This window comes from Limulus polyphemus, unplaced genomic scaffold (genome assembly GCF_000517525.1).
Source record: "Limulus polyphemus unplaced genomic scaffold, Limulus_polyphemus-2.1.2 Scaffold485, whole genome shotgun sequence".
In the NCBI taxonomy this organism is placed as follows: Eukaryota; Metazoa; Arthropoda; class Merostomata; order Xiphosura; family Limulidae; genus Limulus; species Limulus polyphemus.
The window spans coordinates 138,833-149,382 of record NW_013666095.1 but is presented as its reverse complement, the minus strand read 5'-3'; the positions used below and the strand labels follow the sequence as shown (position 1 = coordinate 149,382).

At 33.0% G+C, this 10,550-nt stretch overlaps 1 protein-coding gene across 3 annotated transcripts in view; it reads left to right on the top strand.

Annotated features, from left to right (window-relative positions):
* LOC106458563 (tetraspanin-11-like) overlaps positions 1 to 10,550 on the top strand; it is a 75,488-nt gene that overhangs the window by 9,012 nt on the left and 55,926 nt on the right. Inside the window, exon 1 of one of the 3 annotated variants that reach the window (XM_022384810.1) lies at positions 719 to 1,027. The exons of the other annotated variants lie outside the window; for them this stretch is intronic. The gene's annotated coding sequence lies outside the window, so the exon portion shown is untranslated. Of the gene's footprint in view, positions 1 to 718; positions 1,028 to 10,550 lie in introns of those variants that run through there. 3 annotated transcript variants of the gene reach the window in all.

Here is a 10,550-nt window from a genome sequence, read left to right as displayed (position 1 = left end):
GTTTCGATACCCCTGGTGGGCAGAACACAGATAGCCCATTGTGCAGATTTGTGCTTAACTACAAACAAAATAATTAACTAATGTTAGGCTTAAGACAGGTGGACTTACAAGAGTTCTGTGTCTGCGATTAGAATTTTTTGTATTGTTCTAGAAATCCTGTATTTAAAGAAGTACTGTTGCAAAAAAGATACTAATTTGAACGCAAATGTTTTGCGGATATCTGCTAGTGTATATATACCCTACCTCTCTTCAGTTATGATCAAATCTCACTATTCGACAAGACAAGAATAACTTAAGAGTTAATGGCGGATGCTGTTGACTAGCTGACTTCCTTTCGAAATTAGGAATGGTTATGCGCAGATAACCTTTGTGTAACTGCGTGTGAATGATATAAAAACAAACCAACTCTCTGTTGACACGTTCGAAGCATGTACTGATCTATATTTCCTGGTTAATAGAATTCACTGTATTTGTCGTTTTGTTTAAAAGTACTAGAACTTGTCATGCAAGCTTTAACACCAAGTTTATGTTTACGTTATTACAGTTATTATTATTATTATACAAAGATTTGGGTTAGTTTATCAGGATACTTTATGTTTTTTTGTATGTTATGAAATTCTATCTGTCAGGAAGGGAAACGCAGACATATGTTTTATCTCGCTAACTTAAAGAATTCACCTGCTCAGTAATTGATTGTTACATCACGTGTAAAGATAACTTTCACCTAAAGTGAGAGTCGACAATTCCAGTGACGTCATTGTTCGTGAAGCTGGATAGACAGTATATTAAGACATGATTCGTAGATTGTTTGCAGAAACGTTCGAATGAACACGACTTAGTTGTTTTAACAAAGCTAGTTTTTATGAGAGTACTCGTACTGACTCCCTCTTCTTGTGCAAAGGCTACAAAGCGTGAATTATAGAAAAAAGTGCTTTTATCTTATCTGCGGGTAGAATACAGATAAATATTCCATACTTATAGAGTTATTGACAAGAGTAGACAAAAACAAGTCTTTAAAATAATTCTGGTAAGTTTCCCAAATTTCATTTATAATTATTAGAATGCTATTGAATGTTGTATTATAAGTCATGAAATCCGACAGCCCGAGCGCTTTCGGAAGGTAGATCCGATAGCCCGAGCACTTTCGGAAAGTAGACCCCTTGGTTAGGGGTAAAGTTAGAGTTATCGGGTTTTTTGTTTTATAATTTATGTTTTTTTATTATCTGTAGGTTCTTAGTGTCGTACAAAGGTGTATAAAACAGTTTACGTTTAAAATCACAGAAATCTGCATTTATTATTTTGAAAATTAATATAATTTATTTGTAAAAGGTAAAGTATGTTAGTATTTGTTATGTGTATGTTTAAAATAATTTTTAAGGCCTCTAGAAACTTCTGTGTTGGTGATGTACCGTTGCTAAATGTAATATCTATCTCTATATGAAAAGTTGTACGAAACATTGAAAAACGTTCTAATGTACAAAACTGAAGGGCAATCTAGAAATAATCTGTTTTACTGTTCTCTGGTTGGGTACCGAATTGATCAGGCTTTTCTCTTCATGGTTAAGTTGCGGTTTCTTCTTTTCAGCTCCATCTTTTGTGTGTGTGTTTCTTTGAGATTTTATTTTTATTAAAACTAGTTCACGTGTTAGGTCCAGGATTGTTATACTTCATGATCGAGTTGGTATAGTGAAAATATATTGGTGTAGCTTATTTAACCCATAATTAAAGTGTTAATTAGTGTTATCGGAGTTAAAACAGGTAATGAATTACTCCTGTATTGTTTTTTTTTGGGGGGTGACATGGCTATTCAGTCCCTAGGCTTTATTCAGACAAGAGCAAATATCAACCTAAAATACCAGTGAAACGAAAAGTGTTAGCTTCATGAAGTTTACTGCGCCTGCGTAGTAAACAAGTTGCATTCACGTGTTTATCCACAAAGCAAGTTTTAAGAGCGATATTTTGTTCAACACGGTATTACTGGTAAATAAACAAAATATTTGTTTACTGTGTTAAAAGTTTCTAATGCTTTTATAAATTTGTTTGTCTTAATTGCTTGAGTAACATTAAGATTGAAAAAGGATTTCACTCAGCTGTATCTACCTCAAAATGTGTACTCTTACTGTTATTTGGTGTAAGAATGGTAAATAGTAAATGCTTATAGTTAACAACTGCAGCAGTGTCTTGACAGAACCGTATAGCATAACATAAGATAAATAGTTATATTGGATTTACAGGGCTCAGTGTGACTTGTTAGGTTTCAGTTTTGTTTCTTGTTACTATTACTGCTACTAAGGTCCGTTAGCACGCGTATAAAACCGGGTCATTAGGAGTGAGCTGTGTTGCTGTGAATTTCATGTTTTCGTAAAGTAGTAAAATAACTTATTTTTTGTCCGTCTTTCGAGTTTTCGAGAAAAACAAATAGAAAAGAAGTAGATCGAATTATTTTTGGCTCAGCAGTAGACTCATAACGCTAAGATTCGGAGTTAGGTTCCCCGCTATCGACACATAAAGAAGTATTAGGTATTAATTAATCGCATAGAAGGTTTTATTTATCTTTACATTGATTAATTATCTGAAAATGTTTTATATTATTTTTTGACCTTTGTGTCCACCGGGCTTTCGTCTTATATTAGTAATTATTGAATTTCACAGTTGTAGAAGAGTTGAACTTTGTTGACGTTTGAATTCTTTGGGTGAATTAAGTAAGCATTAACTTCAGTGTATTATACCACCTGGGCAGACATGAAGACCGACATTCCGGGCTATAACCTAAGAAGCTGCAGAGTACACTTCCAACGTATATATTTTCATTCTACACTGTTCTTCAGATATAACTTTAACCTGTCTGTAGTCGGATAGAGATTTAATACAAGTTAGTGGCACAAGCTTCTCACTCGGCTTTGCACAGAGATTTCAGATAGAACATTTAAATGTGAACAGTCAGAATGCAATAGACCGTCCCTGTAACCTAGAAATGCACAAAGTCGTGACCGTTCTTCGTCACTAATAAAAGAACCGTTACTGAATAATCAGACTTTCTTTAAGTAACAGTAACTTATGTCACGTGGACAGCACGAACATATTCTTACTTTATTGTCAACAGTACCTTTACTTTCTGTGTCCGAAAGAGGTACGACTTAACTGATTCATTTTTTTATAAATAATAACATGACTGCTTTATTATTATTTATGATTATATCATTAATTATACGAATATAATTAATACAACTAAATGAATATAGATACTGGAATCAACGTCCTGTCGTGTCATGTAATTGTTAATAAATTTGTGTTGTTCTTTTTCACGCACGTATGTAGCTGAACAATTCTCCAAGCAACTATATAGCGTTCAGAACAGTTGGATATATGTAACTAAACAAATCTCAGAACGTGGACTCAGATCTTGTTCGCAGCTGTCTTATGTTACTCAGGAAATTAACATTCTTTATGAGCATTTTCACTCGAATTAAAATATAATTTCAATTTTGTACTAAACCAGAATAGAACCTTATTTGAACAGCTTATGGTTTTGAGATATTCAAATGTAACGTTGGTAAGCTTGAAAGTTGTAGTTAAAAAAACCTAATTACTTGGTGAAAATAGGTTAAATATTATAAAACTACCCATGTACAGTAATGACCCTGAAACAACCTGTTTAAGGTAATGGATCTCCCTTCCTTGAGCAACAGGCGACAAATAATTTAGTGATTTTGTATTGATTTATAATTGTACTAAGTATCATTAGCTGGCAGACTTATTGCTTTGACATTTATTCCTCCTCCTTTCACGTGTTTTGGGAGCCGTTTTCTTTCTCATATTCAAAATTTATTGGTGTTATTTCCGTACGTGGTTCTCACGATAAAATGACGAAAACTCAAACAGCACTGATTCTGAATCACTCGGAAATTCAGGAAATAGGTTTATGCCGTATTCTTTACAGGGTTTTGGTATTAATTACAAGAAATCTGAATTAACGTATTATAGATTATAAGTTCTGCTTATAAAGGAAATGTTCCTTCTAGTAATATTTCCGTGGTTTGATGACTACTATTAAAACATCATCTCATGCAACGAATTTCAGAAAAATTGGTTACAAAAGACTGTAACTAGTATAAATACTGTTGAGCTTTAAAGTTGCCAATGAACAAGAAATTAAGGGTTAAGGTTAATAAATTTTTTAAATGAGGCATTGTTACCTTGTCGAACGTACACGTTAATTTTGAAAATAAACATTCTTGTTTTCTTGTTAAAATATTTACATTATTTAGTGATACTGGAAAAAAAATCAGCTTAGATCTGTGACGTACTAAATGTTGCTATTATTTGTTTTATTCGGCTTAAATCTAATTTTGTAGCTAAATTATTTTGCCACTTGTTTTGTCGAAAAGTACAAGGTATAAATCACGATATGTTGCCCAACACACTTCACACTTTCAGATGAGGGGTAATTCACCCAATCTTACAAATATTAGCTGTTAGTAGCGGAAATTTATTACTACCTTAAGTCTGCTAATACCAGCACGGACTGGTCCCCTTTTTTTAAATCCAGTACGGGCTAAGTATTTATCAATTTATTGTTTTTATTTTGTTTTCCGTAAGCAATTGCTCCCCTAGCCTGCCATCCAAGCTGGGAAAGCCTATTAGGTGGGGGTTGTGGTCAATAAATGTAAAAACTCTCCTAGTATTCCTCATGTTTTTCTGATACACAACCTTTGTTAGATGTTGGTACCATTAACAAACAGACTGCATGAACTATTGTTACAATGCTCCATGTAAAACCCTTGTTACTCTTTACATTAGGCATTTTTTTTAGTTAAGTCAAAATTTTAAATCGAAAATAATCTGTAGAACTCTATGTTTGATATGTGTTTAACCAGGGGCGTATGAATATTAAAAATTTTCGTCATACATGTCGAAGTACAATATATATATATATCTTAGTAAAGGTTGATTGTTTGCTTAAGAAAAGTTTGCGCAGACTAAAAACTAGTTCTGTTGTCTATTTATCTGGGTTGGTAATTAGAAAATAAAATAACTGCTTTGAAATAAAGATGAATTAATAATCTATTTTGTTCATTTTCTAAATGATAATGATAAAACAATTGCCGATCTGATAAGTCAGCTTAGAAGTTACAGTTATTAGAAACTATGATTTTGTGGGAAGTTATTTATCATCGCACCATATCTTAATGAAACTTTTCTACAACATTTTGTGTGACTGTCAATATTAATTGAAATATGTAACTTTCGAGGGCAGAAATTGGAGCTAAAGGTTTAATGGTAAATGCCATTTTCCTTTGTGTTAGAATAATTTGTTTTTTTTCTTCGAAGTAGGGCAGTGGTACAGCAAGACAGATGGTTAACCTGTAATATCAAGAACTGGTTGCCGGTTGTAATAAAATATAACATTTTATCTAAATCAGTCCTATGTCAAGGAAACTAGGCGTTGTAATACCTGAATAATATTAACTGCTGTCAGTTTGCTCACAGTTGCTCTAAAGTGTGAAACTTTTCACACTAAAACCAGTTTCTTTCATATTTATGATTTCTATTTATTAGTTTTTGATTTTGTTGGGCGCTTGTTGTAAATTTAACAATAATTAAATGCCTTATATTTTACACCTCGGAAATATTTATAACACCTTTTACGAGACAGTAACAACGAAAAAATTAATATTTTATTTAATCTGTGAAAGTACATATGGTCATGACGTATAGTGAAAGTTTGTTTGTTTGCTCTTAAAGTATAAAGCTATACAATGGGTTACTTATGCTGTGCCCACCACAGGTATCGAAACTCAACTTTTAGTATTACCAGTTTCTTTGTTTTGTTTTTGAATTTCGTGCAAAGCTACACGAGAGCTATCTGCGCCAACCATCTCTAATTTAGCAGTGTAAGACTAGAGGGAAGGCAGCTAGCTAGTCATCACCACTCACCGCCAAGTCTTGGGCTACTCTTTTACCAACGAATAGTGGGATTGACTGTAACATTATAACGCCCCCATGGCTGAAAGGGCGAGCATGTTTGATGGAACGGGGATTCGAACCCGCGACCCACAGATTGCGAGTCGAGCGCCCTAACCACCTGGCCATGCCGGGCAGTATCACAAGTCCAGAGAGTTTCCGCTGAGCCACTGGTGGACAACCTTGTAGTGAAAGAAGAATACTTTTCATGATAGGCTGGCTTTAAGTCACAATACACAGAAGTAATATAAATAATTTAGTTCACGTGAAATATGTGTCGTACATTTTGCTTTTTTTTGTCGCTCATATTTCACTAATTAATACATTGTACACTATAGGATTTTCAGATTATCATTTTAAATTCTGATTATTTTCAAGTAAATATGACTGAAATGGATGGTTTCTCCTCTCAATATGTTTTAACTTGATCTGTCCATGTAAAGACGGAAAAAAATGCGGTCGTTACAATTTCTGTTTTTGTTGAAGTAAACAAATTTGTAACATTAAGTGTTTGGTTTTGATACTTAACCAGCTCTACCACTAAAGAAAAAAGTGTTTTAAAAACCAAGGACACATTTTATTTCTAAGATGGTCGTTGAGTTAATTTTACTTAACTTTCTGTTAACTTGTAGACTTGTATATCATAAAACTAGTTTACTACATGATAGTAATAGATTTTAAATGCAACCACCTATGTTGTAAGCAGGGAATTCAAAATGAAAAGAAACTATTTGAAGAACAAAGGAAACTAGCAAATAAAGTTTAGGAACACTTTGATAAGATGGACTAATTATTCATTATAAGACCATAAGGTAGCTGTTGTAGATTTAGTGTTTAAATACTATAAGGTTAGCGTTTATATAATATGAGACTATAAGGTAGCTATTACATACTTATTTAAATGCTATAAGATCTTAAGGTAAGGTTAGCGTTTAAGTAACATGAGACCAAAGGGTACCTACTATAGACTTGTTTAAATACTATAAGATCATAAGGTAACGTTAGCGTTTAAATAATGTGAGACTATAGGGTAGCTACTATTGACTTGTTTAAATAATATAAGACCAAAATGTAACTGCTGTAGACTTAGTGATTAACTAGTATTAGATTATAAAGTAACTGCTGTAAACAATAGTTTTAGGGAAAAAATCCATTACAAATACATTTTCTCTTTAGGTACACAAATATAACTTTAATATTTCTTCACTCACGCATAATAACAATACCTTGCTCTAACTGATAGAGTGTCAGTGTTTTGAATAAATGGGAATTAAAGGATTCGTATATATAGACTATTAGTTTATGTGTATATTTAAATGATTCTTATATATAGACTATTAGTTTATGTGTATATTTAAAGGATTCGTATATATAGACTATTAGTTTATGTGTATATTTAAAGGATTCGTATATATATAGACTATTAGTTTATGTGTATATTTAAAGGATTCGTATATATAGACTATTAGTTTATGTGTATATTTCCACATATATGAACATTTCCTATGTCGTTAAACAAATTTAACTCACTTATCAATCTCCCGAATAATCAAACTTTTTATCACCTTGAAGAGAAAATTCTCTACTTAGCATTGTTTTTTATCATTAACTTCGGATTAGAACAAGCTGCCTGCATAAGTCAGTACTAAATACTAACTCAATTAGCTAATTTAATATACCGGTCTAACTAAGAGTATGTTATATTATAAAATAAAACTTTATGATAAAGTTTTTTTCTATTTTTGATTATTAATGTTAGTTTTATTAACCATTTATGGTAATGCCTTTCATTGATGCAAAATTAAATTGTAAGTTAAAACAGGCGAAACTGTGCCCATAAAGAAACTCTGGTAGATGACTTGTTAAGTCTACACGCAATGAATGACTCAGTTACTGCTTACAAATGTATTAAAAACTTGTAAGTTCGATTTTTTCAAATAAAAAATATAAAATTGCATCTTTAAAAAAAAAAAAGTCTACCTTTCGAACGTGCTTGGGTTATCAGGATTCTTGTTTGTGAATTATAGTCTTAGCCAAAATGTTTGCATGTTTTGTAACATATAAAATCATTATTATTACAATGGAATACAAATACACTTAGATCTGTCAAACTGAGAAATTCATGTTATATTAAACATCTACATGTGTAATTTGTATAATGAGACAGGTTCTATGGACATCATGAACGATTTATTAGAACAGCAAACAATTTTATCAGACACCTGTAGAAAGATGTGTAGTTCAGCATTACACCTATCACAACAAAACCTTACCAAAACATATATAATGACAAAATATAACATCAAATTATTATAAATAGTGTCTGTAACCTTATATCAGTTCATATTAAACATTCACTACTTGGTTGGTCCTACTCGTACTCTAATAACCTCTGAAAGGTAACGTAGCATGCTGTCGATGAGGTAATTGATGTAATTCACCGTGATTTCATTCCAACTTGTTCCAACTAGCAGCTGTTTTAGGGTCGTGGTTAGCTATTTTCCGGATCAGTTCTGAGTAACAGTTCTCAGTAGGATTACAATCTGGAGATTTTGCTGGCCATGGCAATCTTGTAACGTCCTTCTGGTTGAGATAATCCTGTATGATATGCTTACTGTTGGTAGTAGCATTGTCATTCTGGAACACGAAGTTATTGTCAAACCGTGCCCTAGCATATGACAGAAATATTATCTCCATGAGATGCCTGTAGGAAGCTGCTGTGACGTTTCTCTGGATGATATAAAGAGAAGTTTTTCCACCATGATGAATAGCTCGCCAAGCGTGTATTGCACCACCTCCTGTGTGGGCAAGAAAGTCTTCATCTGTTCTCTAGGCAAACAACGAATACAAATCCTACCATCAGCTTTAACAAGACTCATCTGAAAAGATGACATGTCCCTAGTGTCCTAACTGTAAGTTGGCCTGCTGTCATGCCCAAATAACACAGTGACGGCGGTGAATTCTGGTTAATATCGGTTTGCAGATAGCCCTTCTTGCAAAATAATCTTATTTGGTCACTATCCTATTTACTGTTCTTCTGGATACCCTGGAATGAATATGTTTATGACATTCCTATCGTAAGGTGTTGCAAGACTTCTTTCGATATTCACGTGTTAATTTGATTAAAACACGGTCATCTCGGGTTTTTGGGCATCTAGCAGTAGACTTCCCTGGAACAACGTTTCCTGTTGTCTGATGGTGTTTCAGGATTCTGGATACAGTACACTGGGGGTACCCAACTGTTCTCGCAATGTTCGTTTGCTTCATACCATTTCTGGACAGTCGAACAATTTGAAGCCCTATAACTTCTGGCACGTGACGAGGCATGACTCTACATCAAGTATAGAGAAATTGTCTGAACAAAGCGTTGATTTGTTTCGAAAATGATTATACCAAAAGCAAATCATTTCATACAAAACAGGTGTGTGTGTGTTTTGACGAACAAATGCTCAAAACAACTTATACAGACCTAAAAACCATTGTACATGCGTGTCCTATCATGCGATACCTTCTCTGTTACTGTTCAGGCATTTACTCAATATCTACTCCATGCATGTTGACAATAACATCAATATAGAACAGTATGCAAATATTTTGGCCAAGACTGTATAATTTTTTGTATTGCACGTGTGTTTTGAGTACCACTATTCTTATTATTAAGAGGTGATTAACTAAATTATCTTTACTGTATAAATTTTCAAAAGATTTAGTATATTTGTAACTGGAAGAAAGCATTGCATTAAATTATCCAACACACTTTGCATACGTCGAAACTTGCTTCTGAGTCAAAGAAACTAACGTTGAGTTTTTTCGGGTCTTTGACAGAACTTTTATTGTCTGTTTGATTGATTTTAAGCACAAAACTACACAATGGAGTATCTGTGCTGTGCCCACCGTGGGCCTCAGTCCCATATTTTTAGCGTTATAAACCCTCGAGTTTACCGCTGATAAACCGGGGATTCCTTTATTGTAAACTGTATTTATAGATTTAAAATGTAATCGTTTTGATTTGTATTGAGAATAAAATTAAATAATTTTATGACAAAATCATTATCATCAATCAGTGAACACACTCGGAATAAGATTATCTTTCCCGCTATATGCAATGAATAAAAACGTTTTAGTTGAATGTATACTCATTATTTTCATCAAGAGAACCACGTGATTTTTGTCTTTATTATCGTTTCAGCCTAAATAAGAATTTCTAGAAAACGTTTGGAGATTGTATCTTGCTATTTAAATGCGGACGAATTCAAATTTAAAACCTTAAATCTTTACCTTGTTATGAAACGTGTTTTCATGTTTGTTTCTTTTCAGAATAAATTGCGTTTGAGTAGTTCACGATAACGTGGAGTATAAATGATGTGTGAAATATAAAAACGACTATAGTAATAAAAAATGGTATTACCTAAGTGAAATCATTGTGTAAACAGACAACGAACGTATTGTGCCACAATGGAGAGCGTGAGATAGAGATATATGCACGGTACACTTTTTAGATATAGGTTTCTGTCATGTTACAGGTCAGTGACATACACTGTTCGACAAATACAAGTACAGGTATACAATTATATATATATATATAT